Source organism: Canis lupus, chromosome 5 (genome assembly GCF_048164855.1).
Source record: "Canis lupus baileyi chromosome 5, mCanLup2.hap1, whole genome shotgun sequence".
NCBI classification, from domain to species: domain Eukaryota; kingdom Metazoa; phylum Chordata; class Mammalia; order Carnivora; family Canidae; genus Canis; species Canis lupus.
In genome coordinates, this window is record NC_132842.1 from 66,297,997 (window position 1) to 66,314,114 (window position 16,118).

Below are 16,118 nucleotides of genomic sequence, written 5' to 3' on the forward strand. Positions count from 1 at the left end.
TCTCTGAACTGCACCCCAAATCTGCTTTGCTTGGTGTGTGGCAGAGCTTGGGGGCTTGGACTCTCCAGCACCTGACAGGACCAACCCCTTCATTTATGACCTACTGACTTAAGCAACTCCCTCCTACTGTTGGTTGGGGTGGAAGTGAGTCCTGCTTAGCCTGGCAGGTGGGGCCTAGAAGTGGCTCATGTTGGGAGAGGCTTCTGGGTAGTGGGGTCTTCTGGGAAGATGGGGCTCCCAGATGGGCTCCACACTCTTCATGAGCTGAATTTCTGCTGTCGGTTCAAGGCAGCTTCCCTAGATTTGCTACTTGGAGTCAAGGAGCCTGATGTCAAGGGACCATTCATATCCTGACCAGCACCTCAAGAGGCCCAGCTTATTTTCTCATCCTTATCCCCAAGGCAGACTTTCCTCTTTTTTTTTTTTTTTTTTAAAGATTTTATTTATTTATTCATCAGAGAGAAAGAGAGAGAGAGGCAGAGACACAGGCAGAGGGAGAAGCAGGCTCCATGCAGGGAGCCCAACATTGGACTTGATCCCCGGTCACGCCCTGGGCTGGAGGCGGTGCTAAGCCGCTGCTGAGCCACCCGGGCTGCCCACAAGGCAGACTTTCCAAGAGGGGCACAGCCAGGTCTGGGCAGGCAATGCAAAGCCAGCGTACCACGTGTATGGATGATTCTCTTGCTCGCAGCCTGGGGTCTTTTCATCTCTGCCCTATTTCTCTCACCATCCAACCTTTGGGCTAATTAATGGCATAAACTTCCTCATGATGGTGGATTTCCCCCAGAGCATTTGGAGAATCTGAATATCCCTGATATATCTGGCTATGTTATTATAGTTTTATAACCTAAGAATTCGATAGATGAATTAGAGACCACAGTTAGTTGAATTTGAGGAGAAAAAAAATCCTTATTATCCAAAGACCTTATTTTCCTATTTGTATCCTTTCTCTTGGTCTTTGTCCTCACACATGTGGGTTTACAGGATTATAACCAGAGGGGATCTAATAAACTCTACTTTGTTTGCCCAGTGAGGTCATGGTCTGACCTGCCTTCAGAGTCTGTGGTCCATAGAGCTGTACCTAACAACCACATAAAGACCCAGCCCGAGATGTGGATAAAGTGCTCAGTGTCACTCCTGGCATGTGGGGATTTCCTAGGAGGATTTTCTTTCTCCAACTTTTCCTTCAGACTCTGGGCCTCTTGAGGGACTGTTCTCACTGTGCCTGGTGGCCGAGAGGAAGGGGCTCCGAATTTGGGGTGGGGAGGACTGAGTTGTAGCACTGTGTTGCCGCCCACTGGCTGGGAGTGAACAAGGCCCTCTGTTTCCCCATCTAAAGATGAAGGTGGATCTCATCCACCTCTGACGTTGCAACATTTGGGATTCGAAAGAAGGAATCTGCTTATAACAAGTGTGAGTATTAAATACAAGAATATATTTAAATTAAGTTATTTGTAGCCTTTCCCCCAGTGGTGATTTTATATGTATTTGGTATATTTCTGATCACGGTCTGTGGCCTGTGTGACTTGGGCAGGTCCATGAGGGGCCACCTCGGCTGCTGCCACCGCTGAAGGCGCCAGGAGTGGCATGCAGGAGAGCTCAGGAGACATTGTTGAGTGGAAGGTCAGAGAGCACAGCTAGTAGCCGGCACCAGGCTCCCCTCTGCTTCGTAATTGGTGAAGAACACACAAGGTGATGGGGGCGATTCCTCGGTCCTTCGGGCACTGCAGCTCTGTGGCCTGGAGAGGGGTCCCTATTTTTTCTTTTTAAAAAGATGTATTTATTTGAGAGGACGTGGGCAGAGGGAGAGGGAGAGAGAGAGTCTTAAGCAGACTGCGCTGAATGTGAAGCTCCATGCGGGGCTCAGCTTCATGACTTTGAGATCACAACCTGAACCAAAACTAAGAGTCGGATCCTTAATGGACTATGCCACCCAGGCTCCCTCTTATGTATGTATGTATGTATGTATGTGTGTGAGAGAGAGAGAGAGAGAGAGAGAGCACACAAGTGAGCCAGTGTGAGTTGGGGGAGGGGCAGAAGGAGAGAATCGAGAATCTCAAGCACACTCCCCACTGAGCACGGCGCCCAATGCAGGGCTCCATCTCACCACCCTGAGATGATGATCTGAGCTGAAACCAAGAGCCAGATGCTTAACCCACTGAGTCACCCAGGTGCCCTGAGGAGCCCCTTCTTTATCAGGGTCAGAAGCAGGAGACAAGCTGCTGGGTGCCCCCTTAGGCCTGAGGTCCCTTGCCTGGCACAGGGGTCCGGGTGGGGTGGGGGCCCTCGGGTGGGAGGTCTCCTAGGTGGCCGCTCTGTTGAAGTCCTGACACCTACTCGCAGCCACCACACAAGGCACAGCTCTCAGAGTTGTCGAGGGCTTACGGCAGGTAACACCCTGTTTCATCGTGATGGCCCTGTGTGTGGGTACGATGGCCACCATTCCCATTTTACAGATGAGGAAACTGAGGCTTAGGGAAGTTAGAATTTGCCCACAGTCATGCAGCCAGGGTGACGGAAATGTTTTCCCCCGGCGGCCTGCTTGTAGCATTCACACTCTCCGTGACTGACCTCCCCCGCTTCTGTCAGCTTGGTGCCCCCACAAGCCTGCTCTCCCCTCTCCTCCTGTCTCTCGGGCCCTCCTGCCATGCTCCGAGACATCCCATCTGTCAGAGGTTCTGTTCTGGCCAGATGCGATGCCCCTCGTGGGACCCCAGGCCGGGACAGTCGCTACAGAGGGAGGTGAAGGGAATTCCCAGGTCTCCCCGTTGCTCCAGACCCCGGCTTGGCATGCATGGCCTGGGAGGGTCTGGCAGCCCTGGGCTCCTCCCCGTGGCCGGGCCTTCTGTGCTCAGCGGGAGCCCCTGGCTCACCCTCCTTTCCCTGTGCCTGTGGGACGGGATTTGTGTGGTCAGTCCTGTGGGTCACAGCAGGCCCAGCAACCTGGCTCTTCCTGCCTCCTTTCTCTTGTGTTTGAGCAAGGAGAGAAGAGTGGGGCAGGGCAGGGGCATTGAGAGAAAGAGAGGCAGGGTTGGGGAGTGGAGAGGGAGTGGGCAGGGAGGTGGAGGAAGGGAAATGGTAGAGGAGCAAGCAGACAAAGGGGAGGGGTGGCTCCTGAGAGGGAAGAGCAGGGCGGAGGGGAGATGGGATGGGAGTGAGAGGAAGCAAAACAGCAGGAGCATAGCAGGAACATAGTGGACAAGGGACTGAGGGAAGGCAGGGGAGGGAGGCCAGCAAGGAGGAGGCGGAGGGGCGCCCAGGGCGCTGTGTCAGGTACAGAAGAAATCCTGATGTTGGAAGCTCATCATGTGTGGGTAGAGGCCCAGGCCTCCAAGAACCCAGAGCAGGCACCTGGAGGCTATGGGATGCTGTGGGGCTGGGTGCGCCCGAGGGCTCCCCCACAGGCAGAGCCATCACCTTGAAGTCCCTGACATTTGGTCTGAGGTCTCTGGCCTGAGGTCTCTTTAGCCTCTGCTTTGCTGTGTACACCCTGCCACTTAATCCTCCCGTTCAGAGTTGCAAAGCCAAGATTTGTGAGTCTGCTCTGCTTGTTTTATGAAGTCTGGTGCTGACGTGAATTTGACTGTTCCTACACAGGAGTGTTTTCTCTCCCTTCCCCACCCCCAGAAGTGCTAGGTTACCAAAGCCCTGCTGCCCAGGGGGAAGAAAGCTGCCAAAGGAGAACCCATGTTTCATTTTCCACTTAAACTTGGGAGCAGTGTAGTCCGGATGCTGGTGGGTTTCGTTTTCCGTAGACAGGCACAGCCACCACTACTGCTCAGGACAAAGGAAGCCTTTGGGGCTCGGCCATGACCCCTAAACCCACCCTTTTTTTTTCTCGCCTCCCTTCCTACTGGGACTCTTACCAAATTCCCCACGTGGTTGTCCCAATTCTGGGGTTTGACAGAGCTGAGGGACATGCAGTGGGACATGAACATTCCTTAGAAGATTCTCCCTTCCTGTCTCTCCTCACTAGCCTTGATCAACACAGGTGCTTGTTTGGCTCAAAGGCTGTGCTTGTATAAGTGGCAGATGGCTCAAGATCTGTTTACTGATAGCTCCTGACCTATATACTGATGGCTTCTGACCTGTGTACTGATGGCTCCTGACCTGAATACTGCTGGGAAGACTAAGACTTGGAGAGAGAGACTCGGTGGGCTCTGAAGCGTTCAGGGCTGGTGCTCTTGAGCTAGCATTTTTCATGTCTCACATCAGATTCACATGATGCTTCTCATTCATTCATTCCTTCCTTCATTCAATAAATAATTGAGATTGGTCTCCAAACTTGTGTCAAGCTGCCTCAGGACACCACAGCTCACCCACAGAAGCTCTGTGATATATTTTAAAATTTCAAGAGGAAACACAGCAATACTCTGCATCTACTGGACATGAGGTGAACTGTTAAGCCCAGGACTCTCCACCATTTCAACATCAGATTGCTCTATATTCTTTTTGATAATGTCGTATCTTTGCAAAGCTGGGCTTTCAATGGTTGCTATGGAGGAAAAGCAAGTAATACACGAAAATCAATATGGAAAAAAAAATGAGGCTGGTGGATCCACCCCAATTCCAAATTTGGAGAAGTCTCCTATTGCCCAAGGGAAAGATGACTTCAGGCCTGTGGGGTTGATTAGGGACTTTACCTTGCTGCAGTGGGAAGACCGCAAAGGGATTTCAAATGGGGCGGTGATGTGAGTAGTCCTGTGCTCTGCAAAGAGCCTTTGAGTTAATGTGTCTGGATTAGACTAGATGTAGGGAAACATGTTAGGAGACCACAGTAGTGGTCCAAACCAACCAACCAACCAACCAACCAACCAGTCAGCCAACCAACCAGCAAGCCACCCACCCACAGTGGCTTGAACTCAGGTGACGGCAGTGAAGAGACTTGAGACCTGGCTGATGGCAGGTGATCAGGACTTGGTGACCCGCTGAATACAGGGGTGAAAAGGAGGAAAGCTGTCTGGCATGGCAACAGGGTGACATGGAGAAGAGAGTGGGAGTGCAGGGCTCACACACAACGGATGGCCAATAAGTATCTTGCTCTGCTTTATTTTTCTCATTCACTTCCCGTTATCTAACACCTAATCATTTGATTAATCGGTAACCGTCCAGCCCCCTCACTGGGATGTCAATTCCATGAAGAAAGGGACTTTACCTTATTCCCTGCTGTGTCCCTGTCACCCAGACCATGCCTCATACAGAGTTCGGGGGCTCCCAACTTCCTTGCTTCATGACACATTAGCTGGTGATTTTTCTTGCCCCCCTCCCCGCCCCCCAACGCCAAGCCAAAAGGAATACCTCACAGTTCCCTTTGTTAATGTATCAGGACCAAACAGCTGAATAAGGATGTCCTAACAACTTAGTGGCTGTTTGAAAAATAAAACACATCAATTCAAAGAAAAAACCATTTTCATTTCATTCTTAAATAACCACAATTACTAATGGAATGTGTTAACACGCAGATTCTGAGTCAGCAGATCCAGGTGGGGCCTGAAATTCTGTATTTCTCTCAAACTTGTAAGCAATGGCGAGCTGCTGGTGCAAGACTGCCTTTTGAGTGGGTGGCAGGGATGGTTCTGAATACACTGACTCCGCATCTTTCCAAAAATGCCTTCCCACATGTTTTGCTCTCTGCAGAGAGCTTTGCCAGCCCTGTGGCATGAGTTAGAGGTCAGTTGTCCGTGTGATGTGGCTTGAGGTGCCCAGCTCAGCTGCCCCCATCTCCATGAACAGAAATCGTTCCCATGCCTTATCTGGGGCTCCGAGTGGCTGGATTCTTGCATGAGTGTCAAATCCTTGTCGAGAACATGATTATTCATGGTTCCTACCAGCAAGAGTGTCTTAGTGGACCTGGAGTGTTCTAGAAATGCTTGCTGGGGCAGGATGGCTAGCTGTTTTACCTTGGCTGTTTTATCATCTAGAATCACTTGCCTTGTGATGGCTTTGTATCCAACTTAGGCCGAGAATGCCAGGAGGTCCCATGGGCCACCAGACCCTCTCTGCTTCCCTTCTGGGAGCTGGATCTCGTCAGAGGGATTGCTTTCATCTCCTGGCTGCGATCCCAGAGCCCTCTTCTCCTGCCAGCCACTGGTTGTTAAGGATGTCCAGACCTGGGAAGGTGAGTTTTCTGGTCACACGCACTGGTACTCATCACAGGTGCACACACACCTGTGTGTGTGTGTGTGTATCCCGGTCAGTGCCTGGCTGAGCTCCACAGCATAGGTGGAAGGGCACGAGGTTGACCCTGCTCCCAACCCACCTGCACTTCCTGTTCCCTGGAGAATTCAATCTGTTCTTCTGATTCAGTGAGTGCACAGCATTGGGCTTGGGGCCAGAGCTGGGCTGTTCCCGTTTGCTGACTGCATCAATAATCGATTGATTCATTTGTTAATTCATTAATTCCCCTGTGCTGCAAGTGTTTATTTACTAATCGGGGCTTATGTTCTGAGCTGGAGGGCCAAAGTGGCTGGAGAAGACAGTGTGGAGGAGGGAGCACATGGTGTGCGTTCATGCACGTGTGAGTGTGCACATGCTCATGGGTATGTGTGTCACACACCTGCACACACTGTGGAACACTGAGGTATGTGTGCATGAATACGTGTGCACACGCATGAATACGTGTGCACACGCACGTGCCTGCGTGCAGTGTGTGTGTGTACGTGCGTCACTCTTGGATCGTCGGAGTGGAGTCTTGGTGCCAGTAACAACGGCTTTGGAAAACCTCTCTTGCCTGTATGGATTCCAGGCTGGAGAAGAGAAGCTGCTGTTGGTAGAGCAGATTTTGTAGCTTGGCTTCATGTGCGTGTGAGCACTTGGGTGTGTTTTAATTAACTAGAACATTTGCCTGGAAATGAGCAGCGGCGGCAGCAGGCTCAAAGGCAGCTGGAGGGGGGCGGGGCGGTGGCAGCCTTGGTGGCTGAGGCCATGGCAGCCAGGCTTCTGATGAGCCCGCCACATGCTCAGCCCTGGCTGATGGCACCATGGAGTGGTGGGGTGGCAGACCTAGCCAGGGGGGCATCTGGGGAGTGGCCGAACTCTCTAGAATTTTCAAGACTCCTCCGCACCTAGTTGAAGGCAGCCAGGGTAATGGGTCCAGCCCATGGGTGCGGTCCTACAACTCCTGACGTGCATCCAGGCAGGCTTCAACTCCTGAGCCAGGCAGGCTTGACTGACCAACCTCTATCTCAGCCTAGTGGCACATAATGGGACCTCTATATATGTTTGTTGCATGGATGAATTAACAGATGGAGGAAAGCAAGGCTCAGAGAGGTTAAGTGATGTCTTCAGGGTCACACAGCATGTCAGTAGACCAGTTGGAAGTTTTGATTTTGTTTCTGATACTCTCTCCACAACTCTGTAATGCTGGTGTGAAGAAATGCATTGCGTCATTTCAGGGCCAGAGGAATACACACACCACAGGTGCTGTCTTCCCCCTCTGCTTTCAGTGAGTTCTTCCAGTTGTCTACTTACCAGCCTGTCCATCTGGGTGGTGGGAAAAATGGTCTCCCAGGGCTTCTTGGGGATGTAGAGAGAGGTGGGGGAGGGTAGTGATGGCGGGATGGGAAGGGCTGGGGCTGTCCCTTCCCAAGACACTTGGCCATGGGGAGCTCACAGGTTGGAGTTATTGAAGGAAACCTCTGGAATGCTGGACTTTCCCTCCAGATTGCCCCTGCTGTGCTATCCAGTCTGTTCCGAGGCTCGGAGGCCTGCTGATTGCTACAGTCCACCCCTTAGCTCCTCCTGAGGTGGGTGTGGCCACTGCTGCTTCACTGGGCCCTCGGGGCTTTGTTTTCTTTTTGTCTCATTTCCCTCAAGGGCTCCTTCCTGGTTATTTGGCTGACATAGAGCTCTGTTCATGTCTCTCTCCTGTCTAGTGGTCCAGGGGGTAGGCTCTTGGAGTCAGATGCTTGGAGTCAGATGTAGGCATGACCCTTACTGGTTTCGTGATTCCGTTCCGGGGAGTGACGTCACATCTCAGAGCCTCATTCTCCTTACTAGTGAAGTGGACAACGCAGTGTGTACATATCAGCTGTGATTCATCACATACACATGACCAGCATCACAGACTCTTGTTGGAGACATAGGCTGGGCTGCCAGTCCCCCAAGAACACACTGTGTACCATGCGCGCTCACTCTGAAAGTCCCTAGGTGTGCCGAGACGCTTGTGGTCGGAGAGGCCAATGGAGCATAAACTGGTGGAAGGAAAAGCAAAGTTCTGTTCCCATCTCACACTCCTCCTGGGCACCTGCTCACGCAGGGAAATATCGGGGAATCACAGGCAGCGCTTAACTAGCTGTTTCTCCGTCGTTTTGCTGAATGCATTGCTAAACTCGTGTAGGTTAAAAGTGCACCCAGTAGAACTCCCATTATATCTACATTTATCTGCTGTTATCTATCAACTGCAATAATTTCCAGTCTCCTGTTAGCTGCCTCTTTTTGCCTTTGCTCTTGCTATTTCCTCTGCCCTGAATGTTCTCTCTACCTTCCCCTTGACTTTTCATTTTTTACCATAAATTAAGACCTAGCATAAGACACCTCTGCCTCCTTGTGTCCTGCATAAACCAGCCAGAACTGAGCATTCTGGGCCTGATGGGGACCCTTGTGTGGTCCCGCCATGGTCTGCTTTGGTTCGTGCGCTTTTCTTAGCTTCCTCTAGAGAATAAGGAGGCAGAGTCCTGGCTCTCGCCTTCTTGGCCACACGCAGTGCCCAGAACTTGGTGGATTTGGGATTTGCAGCCAAGGCAGGAAGCAGAGTGTGTGCCTGCCTCTGTGCGTAGGCATGTGCTACACACACACACATACACACACACACACACACACACACACACACACACACACATTTTGGCCCATCAGCCTGATGCACTTGTCTCATTGGGTTTCTGGAAAAAAGGCGCCTGCTTTGATTTTAATTAGAAGTCAGAGCAGTGACTGAATGGGCCAGCACTGCTGCTGGAGGTTTTTCTTAACGCTGGGGTTCTCCTTAATAAGTGCTCTCGGTCCAGGGTGGCGCCTGTTGGGGCTGGACACTGCCTCATGCTAGTGGGAGTGATTTAGTATCCACAAAATTATGTAATTGTTTGGTAATGGGGCATCGGGATTTTGCCTATGCTGCTATCTTTCCCCGCAGTTAAGAAAACCTGGCGAGGAAAAGACGTCGGAGATGACCAGGAGTACACCTGAGGAGCTGTGGGTTTCCCACATCTTTTGGACAAGACAGGGTCCCAGCCCTCTGGGAGCCCACCTGGGAGCCCTGGCCTCTGACAGATGAGCTTACCCGTGCCTGTTCTCCCAGACTGGGGATGTGTTGAGCACATTTGTTGGGGGTAAAATGATCTGTGCACACTGTGTCAGGTGAGGAGTAGTTACCTGGGCATCAGGGTGGAGCAGGGAGCCTCACCTGCTGGTGCGAATCCACCCCTGGGCTTCTGGGCTCCAGAAAGGGCGCAGACAGGTGTGGTGATGCCACACCTGGGTCCTTGTGGCCTCCAGGTAGGGCGCCTCCTGGTGGGGGTTGGCCTGAACACCGTCCTCATGGTGGGGTGGGCTGTGGACGTGCTGGGGACATACACAGGTGTTTCTTCAGGAAGCTTGTGAACTGCGGTTCTGTACTTTGATCAACTACAGGAGCGCACAGTCCCTGAGGCCGGACGGCCACGGGGCCCCCACAGACGTGCTGTGTGATTATAGAGAAATTTCTTCCTAACTTTTTGCCTCATCTTCCTCTTCTGGAAAGCAGGAGGAGCACCAGTACCCCCCCGTCGCTGACGGTCACTGGGAAGATTAAAGAGGCAGTATAGGTCCTTACGTCCCTTATTGACAATTCTAAATTTCAGAAAGTGTGAAACCTGATTTATTTTTTTCTTTGTTTGTCTTCGGTAGCTCATTTGGCAGCAAAATTTGACCTGGCTTGATGGGAAGTTATTTATAGTCTTTCTTTAAGTCAGGTTGGTGAATATCTCTGTGTTTTGCTGCTGACATATCAACATGCTTGATTGCTTCTGAGGTGTTCCCAGATACTCAGGAAATGCACTATGTTATCTTTCTAGAATCTGAAAGTCTGAATTCTGGAACACATCAGGTTTCGAGGGTTTAGGGCAGGGGTTATGGACTGGCCCATGCAAGGCGTGTGGGGTGACTCCCACAGTCATGCTCAGGAGTCGTCAGGGTAGAGCTGGCCTTCAGCCCCACCAAACTGCCTTTTCCTTCCTTCCTCTTGCTCTTGGCTGTGCAGGGTGGGGTCCTTCATTCGATTTTGAGCTGTCCTGGCACGGCGTGTGCACGCAGGCATACCCACTGGTGCCCGTCCTCCTGGGCAGGAGGGGGCTGCTCCATAGCAGGTTGATTTGTGCTTGGGACATGGAGGAAGGGCCAATGTCTGGCCCAGCCCTGAGGTATCAGCCTTGGGATTTGATGCCTGTGGTGTGTCTGTTTCCGAGGTGGCTGCTGCCAGGTCTGTAGCTTCCTGCAAGGGCCAGAAGCCACACTTTGTCCTTCTGCCTTGCCGGGGGGCAGTCATGGTTGTGTTGGAGGGACACGGCCTGGTGCATGCTGACACCGTTTCTCTGGCTTCCCCTGGGTGGCTGGGCCCAGCTAGTGAGGGACGCCTGGCCTTCCTGGTCGTGGGAATCCTGGTGGCCCGGACACCATCTTCTAGAGGGTCTGGGGGGTGTGGAACTGTATCTGTCTGCAAAGGAAGCCAATTAGGAAAATTGGAGGGGAGCCTCCAATTTATTTACGTATTACTTTTTGGATCCCACCCCCCAACCTGCTCCCCCGGTAAGAACTCTCTTTTGAGATGCTTCCCTCTGAGTGTTTCTGGCATGACTGTCTAAGGGAACTGCACACTCATCCGGGCAGTGCCTCTGTCTCTGTCCTCTAGGATCGATTGCATTCATACCACACCAACTTTTTAAAGAGTCCTCCCCCTCATAGAAAAAAAGATGCTTTAAATAAATATCTTTTGCCTCAAGCTAGCGTTTTAGCTAGCTGTACTTTATCTTTTCTGTTTGGGTTGTAAAACTCTGCAATTAAGAAAATCCCCACCTCAGATCAATTCAAGCCTATGTTAGCTCAGAAGGAGGCAGCGTGCCGCTTCACTTGGTTTCCTGGCTTGTGGGGCCGAGGGAGCTGGAGCACTTGGGGAAACTGAGTCTCAGACAGAGGAGTGCCCTTGTCAGGGACGGCACAGGGGCAGGAGTCAGGCAGGACTGGAATCTGGGGCTCTGGACTCTGTCCCTGGGCCTCCCAAAGGCCTCTGGTGAAGCCTCTCAGCAGACAGTTGGAAAGGTAGGGACAGGTAGCCCCTGGTGGCCTGTGAAGTGGGCAGACCCTCCCTGCCACTACTGTTCCTGGGTCAGGGCCCTGTGGGGTCTGCTGCCTCGCCGGGCCCACTGCTGGAGCTTGACAAGCACAGGCACAGTCGGCTTTCTGTTCGAGGAGCCGTTTTCTTTTCCTGGCTGTGATCTGTGGATGTCTACACTGGTGTCTCACAAAAGCAGGTTTGTGAGGGTTGGAGGCTGGGGAAACACCGATGTCAGCCAGTCAACAACACCTGCTTTGCCCTGTTTGCTGTGTCTGGTGGCCGCACCTCTGCATGCTGCTGAGAATGGAGGCACTGCCCGGCTGGGGCAACCCCTGCCTGCATCCTGGGGCTCCCACTGTCGGGGGGCAAGGGGGCATCCAGTGCCAGGGTGAGCAGACTCCTTTGCGAGCCCGCCCTGCCACCTGCCACCCCATGACACCAGCCCAGGCTCCTCAGCTCTCTGAGCCTTGGTTTCCCTGCCTGTGGCTTGGGGATAACCACTGCACTTACCCAGGGTGTTGCGGTGAAAATCAGAGTAGGCGTTTGGAGAGTGTTGTCAGACTGGATCAGAAACCTTCTGGAGGTTCCCATCATTCTGGTCAGTTGTTCCTTACACCCTGTTTAATTTCTTTGATTTAATTTTTCTAATTCCCCTTGTTTGTACTAGGTATTCGGGTCGGGTAAGAAATCGAAAGCTACAAAACGACTAGCTGTCATCTGGTTGTGTCACCGACCCTCTGTGTGACCTCCTCTTGGGCCTCGGTGCCCACATGGACAACCAGCGACAGCACAAACTTTTATGCAGTCTGCTGTGCCCTGGGCAGTGTTCTCTGAGGCTGCTCTTGCTTCCCATTGGACAGAGGGGAGGTGCAGGCTCGGAGCTAGTGAGTGGTGGAGCCAGGATTCGAACCCAGCCTGGCTTGCTTCCCTGTGGGGCTGAGCCCCGGGGATGGCTCCGGCTTAGATACCTGGCAGGTGGACTGACCCGGAGTCTGTGGGGGGTGGGGGTGGAGGGAGGGGGGTCAACACTGGCAGTGAGGCCCGGGAGTGGCCACTGGCTCCTGTTCACCCTGGCATCGTGCACCCCTCCCCTGTTGCCCCCCACCCTCCAGCCCCCCTTCCTTGGCCTTTTGCTCCCCGCTCCTCAATTGCCCTAATGACTTAGCCCAGGTGGCAAGTTGCGTGGAAAAAGTTCTCCGGGGAAATAAGCGTCCTTGCTACCAGCCTGGGCCTCAGGTGTGCACACAGCGGCCCTCCCTGGGGGTCTGGTGAGCTGCGCCTCCCCCGCTCCCAGCTGTTAGCCAGGAACTGGAGAGCCCCACGTATTGTGTGTATTGTGTGCCTGTGTGTGGTGTGTGTGCCTGTGCCTGCGTGTCACGGTGCGTATGGAACTGCGCGCGTGTAACTGGGCTCGGCACATGACCGCACGAACTGTACGTGTCTGTAACTCTGTGTGTGCAAGTGTGACCGCGGTGTGCGTGTGCGTCCGTGTGCGTCCGTGTGTCTAGGTGTGCGGGAGGCTGGTGGTGCCAGCGAGGGGCTGGGGGCAGGGGCTGCAGCAGTGTACGGCGTGACCTTCTTTGCCGGTGAGAACGGGCTTTGTAGAACAGAGTCACACACATGTTTAGATAATTAGAACAAAAGCCAAAAGAACAATTGCTGTCAAAGGGATGAAGCTGGGAGGTGGGGGCCCGCCAGGATCTGGGGGGTCGAGTTCTGGCTCCCCCGTTCTCTGCGGCCTTCACTGCGTTTTGATCGCGCTATTTAGAAAATCCCTTTGTTGTAGGATAAACTGACATTGGCTGGCGAGTTTCTGCTGTGAAGTTCGCTGTGTTCTGGGGCCCACTCGGGACGGCCAGGCCATGAGGAGCTGATTAAATGAGCTAATTTTCATTTGTACAGTGGTTACAGATGCAGAGGCCTTTCCATGCCCTTTTCCTGAGGTTTTATTTATTTATTAATTTTTTTTTCTTTTCTGGAAAGAGACCTTCAGGACTCCCTTTTCTCTTCCCATCCCCCCTCCCTCCCTTAAAAATAAACATCTGAAAACATTTTTAACAAGGACTTGGGCTGGGAAAGCCAGGCTCCAGCATGGGCGTTGTGGCTAGAGGTGCCATCGCCCCCCCCTCCCCGAGTCTGTGAGCTGGGGTGCGGCTGCCGCTGAGTGTGAGATGCTGAGTGAGGAGACCCGGCCAAGGGGCAGAGGTTTGCTGGAAGCAGCCACGGACCCCAGTCCCGGCTGCCTCGGGCCTTTGCACGTGCTGTGCTGCTGCTTGGCCCTCTCTTTGCGTCTTTACTTCGTTTCCTTGGCTGATTCTGGAGGTCGCTCATTCTAAAGAGCCCCATTCCCTGGCAGGCACATAGGCTTCTCCAGTCACAGCGAGGACCACAGACGCAGGATGTCTGCCTCCCACACAAGGCCTGTGGGGCCAGAGCAGGGCCTGCCTGTTCCCCTCATACCCCCAGCTCCAAAGTACCTGGTGGGTCAGAAGCTTGGCATCCACTTCTGTCGGACAATCTAATGAACGAATGAGTGAATGAGTGAATGACTGGATGATGTCTACACTCACTGAACTCTCCTAGACCCCAGGCTCTTGATGTCAGGACCCAAATCCTCCAGTTGTCAGCTGTAATCATGGGTCCATGGGCCACCTCCTCAATCCCACGCCTAATCTCTCTTCTTCACTGATGTTCAGCGAGGATTCAGTGTTGAGGGCTGGATCCCCAAAAGCAACATGGTTCGTGCTGGGAACTTGCTCTCCTGGCCTCACATGAGCCTGAGCCCCAGGCCGAGATGCAGCTCTGGTCCCTGCTGGAAATCTGACTGAAGGCCCTGTGGAGGGAGGGGTTGGGGGGTTGCTCTGTGAGTTGGCTTTTTCCAGCACTTACAGGCAAGCAGGCCTTGGGGGATAATGTGCCAACAATGCGGGGTGCTCAGAGCACAGAGCAGGAGGTCCTGTGTGGCTGCCTCCCGTTGCCACCCCCCAATCTTGCCTCAGCCGCCTGGGTCCCCCTCCCCGCTCTTTCCCTTTTCACACCACCTTTGGCTGGGTTGGGGCACCTTTTAGAGAGCAGCAGGGTTTTCCCCGGAGCTGTGCAGTGGCTGTGGTCCGGCCAGTTTCCGAGGCCTGGTTTCCATTTGCCGAAAGCTCCTTCCCACAGACAGCACCCCACCCACCCCACCCAGGGGCCTCCGGAGGGCTGTCCCCCACCCTGTCCTGGCAGCCCCGGAGCGTCTCTCTGTGTGCCTTCTCTAACCCCGACATTGGGGACAGGCTGAGGAGCTGTGCAGCCCCGGGGCCCCCTCTCCGCAAACATCCCAGAGCTGGCAGGGGGAGTCAGAGCTTCCCCGGCGCCCCTGGGGCCTGGGGCCCTCAACTGGGTCAACATCTGGCCGAGTGGCCGAGCCTCTGGCCTCCGCTGCCTCCTCCTCCCCACCCTCCCCGAGGCCCTTCCTCTCCCCACTTGCTGGATGCTCCGCCAAGCGCCGCGGCGGGAGCCGCACTCTTTCGACCCATCCTTTCCCGGCTGAGGCCAGGGTGGGGATGCGTCCCGGGGCTGAGGTCACCGGTGGGGCAGTGGGAAGCTCCTCTCCAGCCTCGGCTGCCCCACCGCTGGGTGCCGGCAACGAGGGCAGCCACCGACTTGTCCCGGGGTGCCCCGGTGAGCAGGGGGAGAGGTAAGCGGAGGGGCGGGGTTACGGGGGAAGAATGAGTAAAACAGGCCGCCCGTGTCTGCACTGACCGCCAAGAGTCCCATTAGAGGCTCCAGCTCGGTGGGAAGCGGAATGTTTGCTCTGAGTGGATTCTAATCCAGAAGGAAGGAAACTTTTCCTGGGGCGGGAGAGGAGAAGTGAGGGCCTAGGAGGCATGGGCGGTGGGGTATCCGATCGTGGGGATGGGGGCTCCTCGGGGAGCACTCTGATTTCTGGGTCGGGCTCTGTGTTCCCTGCTCTTCCCTCTGTCTTCTCCCCAGCCCCTAGCCCGCTGGCCTCCTGGCCTCTCTGTCTCCTGTGAGTCCTGGCTTGTATCCCCGACGTATGGCCTGCGTGCCCCTTGGGCTGGTGCGACCCCGAGTGCCTGCTTGGCCCCTAGGTGGCCTCCGACCCTCAGGCCTGCGCCTCTTCGTCTGCACTGTAGTTTCTGGCCCGGAGCGGGGCGGCTGCTGGAGGGCCGGCTCCCGGGCCCAGCCTCGCCACCCACAAAGCCAGCATGGCCCCGAGCCATCACCTCCCAGGCTCTGGTCTTGTCTCCAACACAGAGATGACTTGCCAAGAGCACAGGGAGACAGGTCTCTGGACTATTGATCCCCAGACCCTAATTCCTGCTGATTCCGTGGGGCCCCGTGGGGCGGAGCGGGGGGACTCGGTGGTGAGCGGGCGTGTGTCGCGGCCAGCCACTTGTTCTTCTCGGGAAGGAACTGGTGAGTTTCTTTCTGTTTATGTCGTAACCAGGCTACCGAGGTGGCAAACGGGTTCTGCAGTTACACAGCGTTTCAGAAGCAAATTGATAGGATAACGTGTTATTATTGGCTACTGGGTTAATAGCTATTTTGGCAGGAGTACCAATCCTGCGTGGCGTTGCTGGCACGGGTGTGAGAATGGCGCCATGGGGTAGAGGGGAATGGTGGGTGCGTTTTGCACAGAGCGGCAGCCTGGGGAGGCCCCCAGGGGCAGTGCCTTCCTGGAGGATGCTCAGCCCCGGTTAGCTGTCGCCGAAACCAAGATCAGAGAGGTTGAGAGACCAGCATCGGGTCGCACAGTGAGTCAATGTGGGGTTGGACTTTAGGTCCCCGTGGGAATGAATAGCTTGGCCAG

At 54.2% G+C, this 16,118-nt stretch overlaps 1 protein-coding gene across 5 annotated transcripts in view; it reads left to right on the forward strand.

Moving 5' to 3' along the window:
- The window catches only part of ZNF423 (zinc finger protein 423), a 334,231-nt gene that overhangs the window by 155,498 nt on the left and 162,615 nt on the right, over window positions 1–16,118 (forward strand). The window contains exon 1 of one of the 5 annotated variants that reach the window (XM_072827127.1): window positions 14,799–14,981. The exons of 3 other annotated variants lie outside the window; for them this stretch is intronic. The gene's annotated coding sequence lies outside the window, so the exon portion shown is untranslated. Of the gene's footprint in view, window positions 1–14,798; window positions 14,982–15,900; window positions 16,063–16,118 lie in introns of those variants that run through there. One more of the 5 variants, XM_072827128.1, reaches the window with a different exon arrangement.